This window comes from Saimiri boliviensis, chromosome 11 (assembly GCF_048565385.1).
Source record: "Saimiri boliviensis isolate mSaiBol1 chromosome 11, mSaiBol1.pri, whole genome shotgun sequence".
Lineage (NCBI taxonomy): Eukaryota > Metazoa > Chordata > Mammalia > Primates > Cebidae > Saimiri > Saimiri boliviensis.
In genome coordinates this window covers 27584149-27599979 of record NC_133459.1, presented here as the reverse complement: position 1 = coordinate 27599979, position 15831 = coordinate 27584149, and the positions used below count along the sequence as shown (strand labels likewise).

At 51.6% G+C, this 15831-nt stretch overlaps 1 protein-coding gene across 2 annotated transcripts in view; it reads right to left on the bottom strand.

Annotated features, from left to right (window-relative positions):
• EPB41 (erythrocyte membrane protein band 4.1) overlaps nt 1-7872 on the bottom strand; it is a 237568-nt gene extending 229696 nt beyond the window's left edge. The window contains exon 1 of one of the 2 annotated variants that reach the window (XM_074380406.1): nt 7745-7872. The gene's annotated coding sequence lies outside the window, so the exon portion shown is untranslated. Of the gene's footprint in view, nt 1-996; nt 5947-7744 lie in introns of those variants that run through there. The other variant, XM_074380399.1, reaches the window with a different exon arrangement.
• Nucleotides 7873-15831: the final 7959 nt, after the last annotated feature.

The following is a 15831-nucleotide window of genomic DNA, read 5'->3' as shown; positions in this document are numbered from 1 at the left end:
CGAGACCATCTTGGTCAATATGGTGAAACCCCGTCTCTACTAAAAATACAAAAAAATTAGCTGGGCCTGGTGGCACGTGCCTGTAATCCCAGCTACTCAGGAGGCTGAGGCAGGAGAATTGCCTGAACCCAGGAGGCGGAGGTTTCGGTGAGCCAAGATCGCGCCATTGTACTCCAGCCTGGGTAACAAGAGCGAAACTCCATCTCAAAAACAAAACAAAAAAAAAAAAAAAAAAAAAAACACATTCACTGAGCCCCTGTCATGCTGGGCCCTTTATATCCATTAGCCATTTTATCTAAAACCAAGGACATTGATAGGTGTACCGTAAACAGTCAATAAATATCTTCATTCCTTTGAAAATATTCCTTGAGCACCTACTATGTGCTACTACACCCTTTTGTAGAGATGGGGTTTCGCCATGTTGCCCAGGTTGGTCTTGAACTCCTGAGCTGGAGTCACAGTCTCTTGCGCAAATAGGGGATTCGTGGCGAAACCCCATCTCTACAAAAGGGTGTAGTAGCACATAGTAGGTGCTCACTGAATGTTTCCAAATGAATTAAGATATTTATTAACTGGACTCCTAGGTGCTGGAGATACAGCAGTGAATAGATGAACAAAAATCCCTGCCCTTGTGGGGCTTACATGAATAAAAGAACAAATGTACTTGTGTCCTGTAAGTATTCATTTTCTTATTTTGCAGACATGAAGTTGAGATGCAAAGAATCATCCAGCTGTAAGTGACAGAAAAGGATTCTATTCCAAGCCAGTCTGCCCCAAAGGCCTTTGCATTGTACTATGTGAACAAAAAATCAGCACCCAGTGTGTTTAATTGGTAGGCCCTGCTTGTGGTAGGACCCTAACTTCACAGACAGCCCTCTCCTCGCGTTTCTGCCCCTACCTCAGGGCATCTCTTTACGCTTCCCAAAGGCCTCAGAGCCACAGGACGCGCATTAAAATCAGCTCACGTGGCAGTCGTTAAGTCAAACTATTACTCACCCAGAAGCAGCCGTTGGGGGTCACGCAGCCAGTCCAGGAGAGGCCATGGAGCCATCACCGCAGTGGCACATGGAAGCAAAGAACAGCAGTGAGACACACAGCACAGCCAAGAACAAGCCCTTGGGGCCCCTTCTTCAGCCAGGGCCTGGGCCAGGAGGGAACCCTGCCCTCCCTCTGCCTATGGGGTCTTGCTGGGGCAGACACCCTAGTCAGGAATAATCTGGTAATCCAGCCTCAGCTCATCAGGCCTCCAGGGCCCAGCCCTCTAGTAGGCAACAGAATCCCTGTGAACAAACATTAACTGAGCACCTGCTGTGTGCCAGGAGTTGGGGATACAGTCTGAAGAAGACAGACATGCCCCCTCCCCTTATGGAGCCTACAATGCAGTGGCGAGACAATTATGTAAATAACTACTGAATTACAACTGTGATGAGTGCGTCAAGGAGGAGACTTTAAGAACCTGGGCCAGCCGGGCGCAGTACCTCACACCTATAAGCCCAGCACTTTGGGAGGCTGAGGTGGAAGGATTGTTTGAGCTCAGGAGTTCAAGACCAACCTGGGTAACATGGCGAAACCGCATCTCTACAAAAAATACAAAAATTAGCTGGGTATGGTGGCATGCCGCTGTAGTCCTAGCTATTTGGGAGGCCGAAGTAGAAGGCTCCCTTGAGCTCAGGAGGTTGAGGCTGCAGTGAACTGTGATCACCCCATTATACTCTAGCCTGGGCGACAGAGTGAGACCCTGTCTCACAATAAAAGAACCTGACACCTGTAATCCCAGCACTTTGGGAGGCCGAAGCAGGCAGAACAATTGAGGTCAGGAGTTTGAGACTAGCCTGGCCAACATTGTGAAACCTCATCTCTACTAAAAATACAAAATTAGCCAGGCATGGTGGCAGGCACCTGTAATCCCAGCTACTCAGGAGGCTAAGGCACAAGAATTGCTTGAACCTGGAAGGCAGAGGTTGCAGTGAGCCAAGATCGCACCACTGCACTCCAGCCTGGACAACAGAGTAAGACTCTATCTTGAAAAAAAAAAAAAGAAAAAAGAAAAGAAAAAGAAAAAAAAAAAGAACGTGGGCAAATCCTGACTTTACTATTTATGGCTCTACCTTTTGTGACACTGGGACCATTTTTAAAATTTCTCTATGCCTCACTTATTCATCTGCAAACTGGAGATAGTATTAATATCCACCTTGGAGGGTTGATGTGAGGATTACATGAGTTAATACATATAAAACATCTGGAACAATGCTTTTTTTGAGCGGGGCGTGGGGGTGGAGTAGGGGATGGAACCTCGTTCCTGTTGCCCAGGCTGGGAAGTGCAGCGGCACTATCTTGGCTCACTGCAACCTCTGCCTCCTGGGTTCAAACGATTCTCCTGCCTCAACCTCCCAAGTAGCTGGGATTATAGGCGCCCACCACCATGCCCAGCTAATGTTTTGTATTTTTAGTAGAGACGGAGTTTCACCATGTTGTCCAGTCTGGCCTTGAACTCCCGACCTCAGGTGATCCACCTGCATGGGCCTCCCAAAATGCTAGGATTACAGGTATGAGCCACTGCTTGCCCAGCCAGTGGTGTTATTCTTAGGTCTTCTCTCCAGCACAGCCCCAGGATAAAGAGAAGCTGTCAGAAATGCTCTCCACCACTACAAACACACACACAGAACTGTAGCTTTGGACTGAAAAATAACCAGCAACCACATTCTCACCTGATTCCACAAATGCCTCACCTCCTTTAACCTTCGCAAAAACCCAGGAAGTGGCCAAAGGAGAAATTATTACTATTCCCACTTTAAAGATGAGGACAGTGAGGTGAAGGGACTCTTTCCTGTGTCCTCAGGGGTGCCATTTCACATCTCCAAGCCTAGTTAAGTGGCCAACCCAGGATTCTAGCTCACATCTGCCTGGATTTTGTTCTCCGAGTTTTCTCTTGATTTGTTTCCTTTCAGTTTCTGGGTACCGGCTGCACAGACAAGCCTCTGAACCTCTCCAACCTCAGTCTCTTCACCTGAATGGCTGTCAAACAGCTGGCCGAGGATCCAAGCTGTTCCTGACCCAAACTCCTCCTTCACAGACTCAGTCACTGTCACTCCAAGCCCTCCTCTTACCCTTTACCCTATTGCTGATCTCAGCCACTAACCCAGGGGTCAAGGAATGTCTACACTCATTTAAGTCTATGCTTTACAGATGGGGAAACTGAGGTCTAAAGTTGGCCACATACCCAAGGCTGCCTTTCAGTGCCCAGTCTTGCACCTGGGCAGTAGCTGGCTGTGGCTGCCCTCTGGGGAAACCACTAGTGGGCCCCGCCTGACCTGCACGTTTCTCCCTCTGCCCCTTTCTCTCTGCGCTAGGCCCAGGAGCCACCCAGCGTAGGCAGCACAGCTTGTTCACCAGCTCCCCAGCCTCAACGTCCCGGAGCTCAGAGCTTACTCCAGCAGGGGTCAAACAGTTCCACAGGTAAGGGCTGAACAATGTGGGCACCTCAGTACCCGTGGGGTGGAGGCTCCCACTTAAGTCTGGGCTTTGAAGTTGAACCCAAATTCAAATCCCAGCTCAGCCATTTCCCAGCTTTGTGACTTTGGTCAAGTCTGTTCAGCTCCCTAAACTCCTGCAAAACAGGAAGAATATTTCCCTCATGAGGTTGTAAGGATTGAATGAGTTAATGCAGCATATTAAAGGCTTAGAACAGAATGCTGTGCATAGTAAGTGCTTAACAGGCAGTGGCTGTAACTATGATTAGAGAACACAGGCCAAGAACAGGACCTGTGGGCCCATCATACTCAGCCTTCACCTCATTCCATCCTATCCCCTCATGTGGGGTGAGGGTAGGGGGCAGACTAAGTCCCAAACCAGGTCCTGAGGCTGTAGTAACAGGTGCTGGAAGACCCATGGAGACTTTAGACTTTTCTCCCCTACTCATTTCAAGGAAAGGGAAACTGAAACCTAGAGAAAAAAAGTGACTAGCCTGCAGACTATAAAGAAATGGAATCCTGTCCCCTTTAATAAATATCAGAATCAGCCAGGCATGGTGGCTCATGCCTGTAATCCCAGCACTTTGGGAGGCCAAGGTAGGTGGATTACAAGGTCAGGAGATCGAGATCATCCTGGCTAACACGGTGAAACTCTGTCTCTACTTAAAATACAGAAAAAAATTGGCTGGGCATGGTAGCACTTGCCTGTAGTCCCAGCTACTCGGGAGACTGAGGCAGGAGAATTGCTTGAACCCGGGAGGTACAGGTCGCAGTGAGCCAAGAGCATGCCATTGCACTCCAGCCTGGGCAACAGAGCAAGACACCATCTCAAAAAATAAAAATAAAAATAAATATCAGAGGTTGGGCACAGTGGCTTGTGCCTGTAATACCAACACTTTGGGAGGCCGAGGCGGGTGGATCACAAGGTTAGGAATTCAGGACCAGCCTAGTCAACATGGTGAAACTCCATCTCTACTAAAAATACACACCCCCTAAAAAATTAGTGGCACATGCCTGTAATCCCAGCTACTTGGGAGGCTGAGGCAGAACGCTTGAACCCAGGAGGTGTAGGTTGCGGTGAGCGGAGATTGTGCCATTGCACTCCAGCCTTAGTGACAGAGCAAGACTCCATCTCAAAAAAATAAATTAAATAAAAATAAACAAATAAATAAATATCAGAATCAGCCGGGTGTGGTGTCTCAAGCCTGTAATCCCAGCACTTTGGGAGGCCGAGGCAGGCAGATCACCTGAGGTCAGGAGTTCGAGACCAGCTTGGCCAACATGGCAAAACCCTGTCTCTACTAAAAATACAAAAATTAGCCAGGTATGGTAGCAGGTGCCTGTAATCCCAGCTACATGGGAGGCCGAGGCAAGAGAATTGCTTGAACCTCGGAGGTAGAGGTTGCAGTGAGCCAAGATTGTGCCACTGCACTCCAGCCTGGGTGACAGAGTGAGACTTTGTCTCAAAAAAATTAAATTAAATTAAATTAAACTAATATCAGAATCTCAGGCCCTGGGAAAATTCTGAACTCCCGTATCCCCAGGAACTGTCATCCAGAATCATTCTGCAAATCCCTAACAAATCTCAGGCCACCATAACTCTATGATGAGTCCTCTGTGAGTATCCCGTTCAGCTCTGTGGCTGGCAGACCTGTATGTGGTGCACAGCAGGTGCTCAAGAAAGGCTTAGAGAATAACCAAGTGAAGTTCAGTTTGGTTCCACACCTCTGCTTAGGATTCCTTTCCAGGAGTCTCTCCTTGCATCTCCCCTCCTCACTCCCACCTCAGCTTCAGTCTCACCCTGCTGCCTAGATTCCATGAGCTGGGCCCAGCTCCAGCCAACAGAGGTCTGGGCCTCCATGGGGCCTGCACAGAGTCAGCAGCTTCCTAGCCAGACTGGGATGTTCCTGCCCAGCACGGCCAGCCAGGCTGCTGCTGGCCATGGTCCATTCTGCAGAGAGGGTGCCGACCCTGCCCTGCCAGGGCTCCACCCACACTGGTCTAGGGAGTAAGGTGGCCTGGGAGCTTCTGTTGGCACCTGGGGCCTACAGGAGGGAGGCCAGCCCTGGGCTAGGAGGTGCAGGGATGGGCCAATCAGGAGACAGCTGGGTGTGAGGCCTCCTGGCCTCAGTGAGTGCCACCCACATATCCAGGTACTCCACCCATGTCCCATGTTGCTGGGACCTGGCAGGTGGTGCCTGACTCTCCTGTACATACAGGGGAAACCTCAGGGCTTCCCCGCTCCATTCCCTTCTTAAAACACACTACTGGCCCAATCTCAGACCAGGTATCATTCCAGTCTGCATACACATTGCCTTATTTAATGCTGCTTATGCCTGCAAGGTCCAGATTATTGGCAAAGGACAGCCTGGAGCTCAGAGAGGTGAAATGACTCATGCAAAGTCACACAGCAGGAAAGTGGAAGGGTCAGGATTCAACCCAGTTCTTCTGAGTGCAGAGCCTACTGGGCACTGGATGTCCCCTTCCCTCCCTCCCTCCCTCCCTTCTTCCCTCTCTGCTCCCTTCAGCTTCTGGCTCCCTTTCTTCTCAAACCTCCTATCTCCTTCTGCAAAGTTTTCCCCCCACTTAGAATTAATAATTCCCGGCTGGGTGCTATGGCTCACGCCTGTAATCCTAGCACTTTGGGAGGCTGAGGCGGGCAGATCACGAGGTCCGGAGTTCCAGACCAGCTTGACCAACGTGGTAAAATCCAGTCTCTACTAAAGACACAAAAATTAGCCAGGCATAGTGGCAGGCGCCTGTAATCCCAGCTACTCAGTAGGCTGAAGCAGGAGAATCACTTGAACCCGAAGGAAGAGGTTGCAGTGAGCCGAGATCACACCACTGCACTCCAGCCTAGGTGACAGAGCGAGACTCCGTCTCAAAATAATAATAATAATTCCCGCCTCACACCTGCTTTAACGTCTTATTTAGTTATTTCTGAGGTGTCTCTCTGATACTCCTCCAGAGAGCCTTAAAGGCAAGGAGTGACCCCAGGAGGTGCCCCTTAGACTTGAGGGTCTGTCATTCTATCCCGCCCCGCTCCCCAACATGCAGAAGTCCCTTGGGCCTCCTCCTACTGATCCCCTCCCCGCCCCAGCCTCCTGCCAAGACCATCTTCCAGGTCTGGAACTGGGTGGAGGTAGGGAGCTTGCTGGCTCTGGCCCCTCCCCAACCCCTCCCGCTCCCCTTCAATAGCTGAGGACCTGACCCCGACGAGACACTAGGCAGCTCTCACAGGGATTCCCAGCTGCCCTAAGCCCAGCCCCAGCCAGGGTCTCCCCAAGCCTCCTCCTTCTGGAGGAAAGGGCTTCAGAGGCGGAGAGGGGGCCGTCCGTTCCGGACCCAGGAGTTATGGGTCCTGGAATCACCTTCCCCAACCCTCCTCTCCCCTCCCCACTTCTGGATCGAGCTCGGACTCGGACTCGGGTAGGTCTGGACAGGTCTCTGCCTCCCACAAGCTGGAGGGGAAGGGTCCTGTCCCACCCCGAAGAGGTGGGGCCTGCCGGGAAGTGTAGTGAGGGCCAGACAATTCTTGATGAAAGACAGAGGACAGAGACAGGCAGAGACAGCCAAACAGAGACGAGAGATGAGAGACATAGGGAACCCGAGGATGAGAGTGAGATGGAGCCTGAACCGGACAGAGAGACTCGGGAGACCCAGACAGAGGGAAGTCCCCTAGACCAAGCCTGGCAGGGAGGGTGTGGGGCTGGCGCGGCGGCCGGGGCCACCCTGGCGGGGACAGCCGGCGCCCCAGCTCGCGGGTCCCTGGGTCCGGAAACTCAAAGTCAGTTATGTAAGGGCGGGAGCGGGGCGCGGGGCTCCAGGCCCGGTCGCCCCCTCCTGCTGCGCGCCGCTCGCCCGCTCCAGCGCCGCTGCGGGCCCGGCTGGAGCCTGCGGGGCTGGGCGAGGCGGGTCTAGGGGGCGGCCGGGTGCTGCGCCGCCCTGCAGGGACCCGCGCGCGGGGACCGAACTCAGGACCCCCGCCCCAGACAGCCAGGACCGGCCGGACCCGGACGTGTCTGGCTCCGGATCCGAGCTCCCGGATCCCCTCTCCAGACTCCCGCGCCCCTCCGTGCACCCCGAACTTCAAGACGCCCAGACTCCTTTGGACCCCAAGTTCGGATTCTGAAATCCGGGACCCCTGGACCCTTCAGCCCCGGACCCTTCGACCCTGATCGTCTCTCCCGGGACGGTCGAAGGGTGGGTTCTTCTGTCCCTCACCCAGTCCCTCCCGGGGACCGAGGGTCGCCCCCCAGGTGGTCCAGGCTCACCTCGGGTGGGTGCGGCGGCGACCGGGCCGGGCCGGGCCGGACCGCGTTCTGGCTCCGCGCCGCTCTCGCCCTTTAAGAGGTTCCTGCCACTTTGCCCCGCCGGGCCTCCACCTGCACTGACAGGGCAACTCCAACGTGAGACTCCGCCCCGCCCGCTGGGCCCTCTGATTGGCGCAGGCAACTGCCGATCAGCGGGGCGGGGAGTGGGAGGCCCCGGCAGAGGAGTGCGAAAGTCTCCGCCGGGAAGGGGCGGGGGCTGCAGGTGTGGCCTGGTCCGGTGGGGAGGCTGAACTGGGGACTGCTCTGATAGACCCCAGAGATCAGGGGAGGGAAGGGGAGGGAGTTCCTGGATTGACTGGTGTGACGTCATATGCCAAAAGTGTGATGTAATTTGCCACGTGGTGCTGCCCTTAAGGGCACTAGGTAGAGGGGTTGGTCAGAGGGGATCTAGGGAAGTGACCCTGGGGAGGCTCACCTGGATCACCTGTCCTACCACTTCGTCTGGCGTGACTTTGAACCAATCACTTCTCTGAATCTGAATTTCCTCAACTGTAAATGTTACAATTTTCCTGAGAATTAGTGATATAAGTTAAATGTCAAGCACAGGCCTGGTACACAGTAGGTGTTCTGTAAATGCGACTTCTGGTTCCTCTCATGCCCACCTTGCCACTCTTCTCTGACTCTTCTCCTCCTGATGGTCCCCTCTATCAACACTGGCAGGGGCTTCCATGGTCACTGGCCGAAGACACTCGTTCCTCCCATTTCAGGCGTGGGCTGGCTTACATATGCCCGTGACAGGAAGCTCACCAGCCCCAGAGTGGCCTCTTTCATTCAAAACCAAGCCTGACTCTTCAAAAGTTCTTCATCACCGAATCATAGGATCATAGAATATTCCAGGCCAGAGCACCATGGAAAAACTAATCCTTTCTTTGGACAAACGTGGCAAACTGAAGCTGCTGAGGACAAAGGCCTTCCTCTGAGGGTAGTGATCTTCCTATTAAATGGGCTAACTCGACCGCCTGTGTTCCAATCCTCAACACTGCCTCTTCCTGAGTTACTTTGGGCAAGATACTAACTCTCTCCAAGCCAGTTTGCTCCTCTGCAAAGTGAGGTTAATACAAGTATTTTCCTCAAGGGTTGTGGCAAGAATTGAATGAGAGAATCCATGTGAAGTGCTAAGAACAGTGCCAGTCCCAGGGTAAGCCCCAATAAACATTAGCATTTATTATAATTATTGATGTTATTGTTATATTGATACAAAACTGAATTAAAAGTCATACACTGATTGACTCCTTCCCACTCCCTCCCACCTCCCCTCATCCCACCCCCCATACTCCAAATTCACTGAGGTTTTAGATGAGTTAGGTCCTGTTTGAGGCTTCAGGGCCCTGGTTCCTGCCTTTAAGGAGCCCGTAGTCTAGCAGAGGAAGGTCAGACTGAGCCCTTAGACCTGGGAGATGTTTTCTGATAGGGGGAGGTGGGCTCTAAGGCACTAGAGAAGCGTTGGATCCTTTGACCAGAAATCAGGACACTTGAGACACTTTCAGTCCCTATACCTGTGAATTCCCTGGGGAAGCCTGGGACACACGCAACCAGGCTTCCAAGCACATTGCTGTACCTTTCACTTGCCTATATCACACCTGCCCACCAGACAGTATTGCCAAGGGGTTATGAGATAGGGATTTGGAGGCAGGTGAGTCTGAGCTTTGGGCCTTGGGGCAAACTACCCCCTTTCTGGGGCACAATGGGATTAATAATAGTACTAACTGGCTGGGTGTGGTGGCTCATGCCTATAATCCCAGCACTTTGGGAGGCTGAGGTGGGTGTATCACCTGAGGTCAGGAGTTCGAGACCAGCCTGACCAACATGGAGAAACCCCGTCTCTACCAAAAATACAAAAAACTAGCCAGGCATGGTAGCACATGCCTGTAATCCCAGCTACTCGGAAGGCTGAGGCACGAGAATCGCTTGAACCTGGGAGGCAGAGGTGGTAGTGAGCAGAAATCATGCCATTGCACTCCAGCCCTGGTAACAAGAGCAAAACTCCACCTCCAAAAAAAAAAAAAAAAAGTACTAACTTTATATAGAGCTGTTGTGATGATTACATGAGAGTGTGTGAAAATATATTTGCAAATACTCAGTAATGAACCTAGCAGTATTTTTTAATTGCTCTCACATGTACTCACCCAGGAGGAAGCAGGCTGTGAACTCTTTGATTCGGCCTCTGCAAACAGTGGCTCCTCCCCCAACCCCATCCCCACCCCTGAATCAATCAAAGGGCTGGGGAGAGTAAAACTCCAGCAGTCAGGTGGATGGGGTGATTCTAGAGAGCTGCTGTGGGCCCTGCCCTCTCCGGGCTGAGGCAGCCACGTGGCTCTAGCTCTGTTGGGCTGAGCTGCCTGTGGGTGACTCAGCAGTGCCAGTGCCTGCCCCAGCCTGATAAGTGTGTGTGTGTGTGTGTGTGTGTGTGTGTGTGTGTGTATGTGTTTGGGGGTGGCCAGGAAGGGCCACCTTCTGAATTGGGGAGTGCATTTGGGAGAATGTTTGTGATCCTGTATCTCCTGTTTCTGTGCATTTGTGTGTATGGCGGGGGAGGTGTTTTAGTGCCTGTGAGGGTGTGCCCATGTTTGTGAGTTTATATAGAGGGTGTGAATCTGCGTCTGTCTGTGTCCTATAAACAGATTGTACCCTGGGTCTCAGGCCCTGGGACCTAGAGAGCGCTACCCTGTTCCATGGCCCCTGGACCCCAGCACCTGTGCGTATGTGTTTCTGGTTGAGGTGACTTGTGCACTTAGGGTGGGTGAAGGCCTTGTGTGGCATTGCCAGTCACTGAAGCAGGGAGGCTGTCACTACCTGGACTTCAGGCCCCTGGCCCACAGCCTCTGCCAGTGACATCATAATCTTCACCTCCATCCCCAGACTGCAGGGAGCACTTTGCTACCTGAGATGCCCCTGTCAGCAGTGACGTATTGAAGAAGCCGCTCATACTTAGTGATCCTGATTCTTTTACTTGCATTTGCTCATTTTATCTTATTGAATTCTAACAGCCAAAATTTTTCTAAAGAGCTTCTGAGGCTCAGAGAGCTAAAGTGGCAATCCAAGGTCACACTACTCTTTTTTTTTTTTTTCTTTTGAGATGGAGTCCCCATCTGTCGCCCAGGCTGGAGTGCAATGGCATGATCTTGGCTCACCGCAACCTCCACCTCCCGGGTTCAAGCAATTCTCTTGCCTCAGCCTCCCAAGTAGCTGGAATTACGGGCACAGACCACCATGCCCAGCTAGTTTTTCTAATTTTTAGTAGAGATGGGGTAAGTCATAGAGGGTGTGAAGGTGACAGGCAGGGGGCAGCTTTCCTCCCTTGGCCATGCAGTCAGTTCCCGGGGGCCTGTGGGGCCCTGATAAGCTTGAGGGGGTGGGGAAGGAACCTGTTTGTGTCTCCCACTCCTCCTCTGAGAAGGCCCAGGCCTCTAGGAACTGCTTATCCTGCCAGAGCCTGGGCACTCCCAGCAGCTTCAGATGGGCTTGAGGTGGGTGATAAAGAAGCCGAGGAACAGACAGGGTGGGGGTGGGGGTGTGTACACGTGGGAGCCTCTGTTCTTCAGCAGCACTTCATTCAGCATATTATTAAAAGGTAAGACTGACAAGCGGGAAGAGAGTCACAAGACCAGGCCACAAGAAATGGTAGAGAGGGAAGGAACTTTCAGGCCTGAGCCAGGGGGTGTGGCCGAGGCGGGTTTGAATCCTGACTCCACCATTTACTCAGCTTAGGACTTCCTCCTAGCCTGTCTTCTCATCAGTCAAATGAGGTAATGGCTCTCACCCTGCCTGCTTTTCCCAGACCCAAGATACTAGAAGGGAAAGGCATTTGTAAAGTGTGGATAATGGATGTTCCTGCTGTGACTCCTGGCTTCCTATGAGGAAGGCTCTAGTAATTGCATGCCCAGAGCCCAGAGAAGAGAAAGTGATTCCATCCGAGGGAGTATGGAAGACTGCCTGAAGGAGGTGACCTCCCACCTGGACTTTGCCCGCTAATTTACTACATGGTAATGAAAGAGGGCATTCCAGGTGGAAGAACAGCCTGCACAAAGGCTTGGAGGTAGGAGAGTGAAGGTGGACTCTGGGAACAGAAAATGATTCGGGATAGTTGAAGCACAGAAGTGAATCATGAGACCAAATTGTAGAAGGCTTCAAATGCCAGAATGGTCAGTGAGTCTTTGAGATAGAGGAGACTGGGGTTTGGCAGTCATTTGGGGATCAGTAAAAGGACAGTGAAAATAGGTAGGCAGTGGGTCAGCGACCCCTCTTCAGGAGGATGGATTTGAAATTTGGGGCCAGGTGCAGTGGCTCATGCCTATAATCCCAGCACTTTGGGAGGCCAAGGCAGGCAGATCACATGATGTCAGGAGTTTGAGACCAGCCTGGCCAACCATGATGAAACCCTGTCTCTACTGAAAATACAAAAAAAAAATTTAGCCAGGCATGGTGGTGGGCACCTGTAATCCCAGCTACTCACTGAGGCAGGAGATTCACTTGAACCTAGGAGACAGAGGTTGCAGTGAGCTGAGATCGCGCCGCTGAACTTCGGTCTCAGCAGCAGAGAGAGACTTGAAAAAGAAAGAAAAGAAAAGCAATTTGGGGAAGATCCTCAGGAGGCTGCAGAGCCATTCCAAGGGAGACATGGGAGTTAGTAGGGATGGAGAAAAAGCCAAGTCAGACACCGCAACCCAGGGAGGGGCCCGTTCATGGGCACAGAGGATGCCAACAAATGAACGCTGAAGAGCTCTGAAAGGCCCCATTGCCCAGGAGTCCCTTGGCTTTGCTGTAGGGTGGGGCAGGAACCAATCCTAGGAACCAATCCCAGGAACCAAGGGGTTCCGAGGGGGCGTGACATCTCCGAAGGCCTTGTTGAAACAGCAAGAGCTGTCCATGATTGTTGGTGTATTACATACGTGCCGGTGCATCGCTGACCTGTTTTCACAAGATACCCCGATTTTATGGATGAATTAAATGAGGCAGAGAGAGGTGAGGTGATCTACTCACTAACACACAGCCAGTACATGACAAGGCCAGGATTCGAAGGCAGTACTCACTGTTTGCAGGGAAGGGCAAGAGAGAGCTGATGGAGGTGTTTGGGGACAGCTGAGATTCTGGCTATGTGAGACTGAAACCTGGAATGAGCAGGTGCCAGGAAAATGAGGGAAAGATGGTGTCTGCCGCCCCCTTGAGGTCATGGAGCCGCTGGGGCGGAAGTTCAGAGCTAAGACTTCCAGGCTGCCAGAGGCTGACAGGGGAAAGGCGGGGGCCTTTGAGTGAGCAGGTGGGCACTCGAGGCAGGAGGTGATAGTGAAAGGGGGGCTTTCAAGCGGGCTATCCTGGATTGCAACTTCACAGCTTGCCACAACTTGCTGTGAAACCCTAAGTAAGTTCCTTATGTTTGCTCTTTATTTTTTCGTCTCTGGGGCCTTTGAGAGGATTAAAAGAGATCACCATTGGCTAGGCGAGGTGGCTCACACCTGCTAGCCCAGGACTTTGTGAAGCAAGACAGGAGGATCACTTGAGACCAGCCTGGCAACACATGGAGACCCTGTCTCTAAAAAGCATAAAAATACATCGGTCCGAAACTAGCGAATTATCTCAACTGATTATTCAGTCAGTTACAGATAAAACTCCTTGTTCTACTCTTTCCCTCATTCTCTTTTTTTTTTTTTTGAGACGGAGTTTTGCTCTCGTTACCCAGGCTGGAGTGCAATGGCACGATCTCGGCTCACTGCAACCTCTGCCTCCTGGGTTCAGGCAATTCTCCTGCCTCAGCCTCCTGAGTAGCTGGGATTACAGGCACGCGCCACCACGCCCAGCTAATTTTTTGTATTTTTAGTAGAGACGGGGTTTCACCATGTTGACCAGGATGGTCTCGATCTCTTGACCTCGTGATCCACCCGCCTCGGCCTCCCAAAGTGTTGGGATTATAGGCTTGAGCCACCGCGCCCGGCCTCTTTCCCTCATTCTCACTACTGCACTTGACTAGTCTTAAAAAATGAATAAATAAAAATAAATTTTAAACATAGGCCAGGAGCACTGACTTATATCTGTAATCCCAACACTTTGGGAGACCAAGGCAGGAGGATTTCTTCAGCCCAGGAGTTCACGACAGCCTGGGCAACATGACAAAACCCCATCTGTACAAAAAATACAAAAATTTAGCCAGATGTGGTGGCATGCACCTATAGTCACAACTACTCAGGAGGCTAAGATGGGAGGATTTGCTTGAGCCCATGAGGTCGAGGCTACAGTAAGCTGTGATTGTGCCACTGCACTCCAGCCTGGGCAACAGAGCAGACCCTGTCTCAAAAATAAAGACAAATTTAAAAAGATCATCTTTCATCCTATTAAGCCCTTCTACAGTCTTTATTGTCTCTTTGCAATTGGGAAACTGAGGACCCAATGGGCAGATCCAGGATTGTGGGGCCTGAAGCTTGTCTGGAGGAGGGGTCTTCCCAAGATAAAGAATGCAAAGTTAAGACTACAAAAGGCAGCCAGGCATAATGGCTCACAACTGTAATCCCAGCAGTTCGGAAGGCGGAAGCGGGCTGATCATGAGATCAGGAGTTCAAGACCAGCCTGACCAACACGGTGAAACCCCATCTCTACTAAAAATACAAGTATTAGCCAGGCATGGTGGTGCATGCCTATAATACCAGCTACTCAGGAGGCTGAGGCAGTAGAATCATTTGAACCTGGGAGGCAGAGGTTGCAATGAGCCAAGATTGTGCCACTGCATTCCAGCCTGAGCGACAGGAGACTCCATCTCAAAAAACTAAAAGACTACAAAAGTCCCGTGGCCACTCAAAGCCAGATGACACAGTGGGAAGTAGGAGGAGTAGAGTGGAAGGAGAAAGTGGGCTTACTCCACTGAGGTTAGCATGGTTTACTTTTCCAAACTGTAAGGAAATGTGATCTCGTAAACACAAGGCCAAGGTCCCTCAAAGGGCCTGTGCAAATGTGGCGCTACCCCTGGGCCTGTGATATCTCTGGCTCTGTGTCCCCACCCAAATCTCATCTTGAATTGTACTCCCATAATTCCCACGTGTTGTGGGAGGGACGAAGTGGGAGATAATTGAATCATGGGGCGGTTTCTCCCATACTGTTCTCACGGTAGCAAATGATAAGAGTCTCAGGAGATCTGATGATTTGATAAGGGAAACCTGTTTGGCTTCGTTCGCTCTCATTCTATTCTCTTTTTTTTTTTTTTTTTTTTTTTTTTGAGACAGAGTCTCACTCTGTTGCCCAGACTGGAGTGCAGTGGCACCATCGTGACTCACTGTAACCTCCACGCCCCCCGCCCCGGGGTTAAGTGATTCTCCTGTCCCAGCCTCCCAAGTAGCTTCAATTACAGGTGCCCACCACCATGCCCAGCTAATTTTTGTATTTTTAGTAGAGACAGGTTTTGCCAAGTTGGCCAGGCTGGTCTCAAACTCCTGATCTCAGTTGATCCACCCACCTTAGCCTCCCAAAGTGCTGGGATTACAGGCGTGAGCTACCACACCCAGCCTTGACTCTCATTCTCTTTCTTGCTGCTGCCATAGACGTACCTTTCACCTTCTGCCCTGATTGTGAGGCCTCCCTAACCATGTGGAACTATAAGTCCATTAAGCTTCTTCTTTTTTAAACAAAAATGGAGCTTTGCTCGTTGTCCAGACTGGAGTGCAATGGCAAAATCTCGGCTCACCGCAACCTCCGCCTTCCAGGTTCAAGCGATTCTTCTGCCTCAGCCTCCCAAGTAGCTGGAATTACAGCCATGTGCCACCATGCCCAGCTAATTTTTTGTATTTTTAGTTGAGACAGGTTTCTCCATGTTGGTCAGGCTGGTCTGGAACTCTCAACCTCAGGTGACCTACCTGCCTCAGCCTCCCAAATTGCTGGGATTACAGGCATGAACCACTGTGCTTTTTTTTTTTTTTTTTTTGATAGAGTCTTGCTCTGTCACCCAGGCTAGAGTGCAGTGGCAGGATCTCGGCTCACTGCAACCTCCACCTCCTGGGTTCAAGTGATTCCCCCACCTCAGCTTCCCCAGTAGCTGGGACTACAGG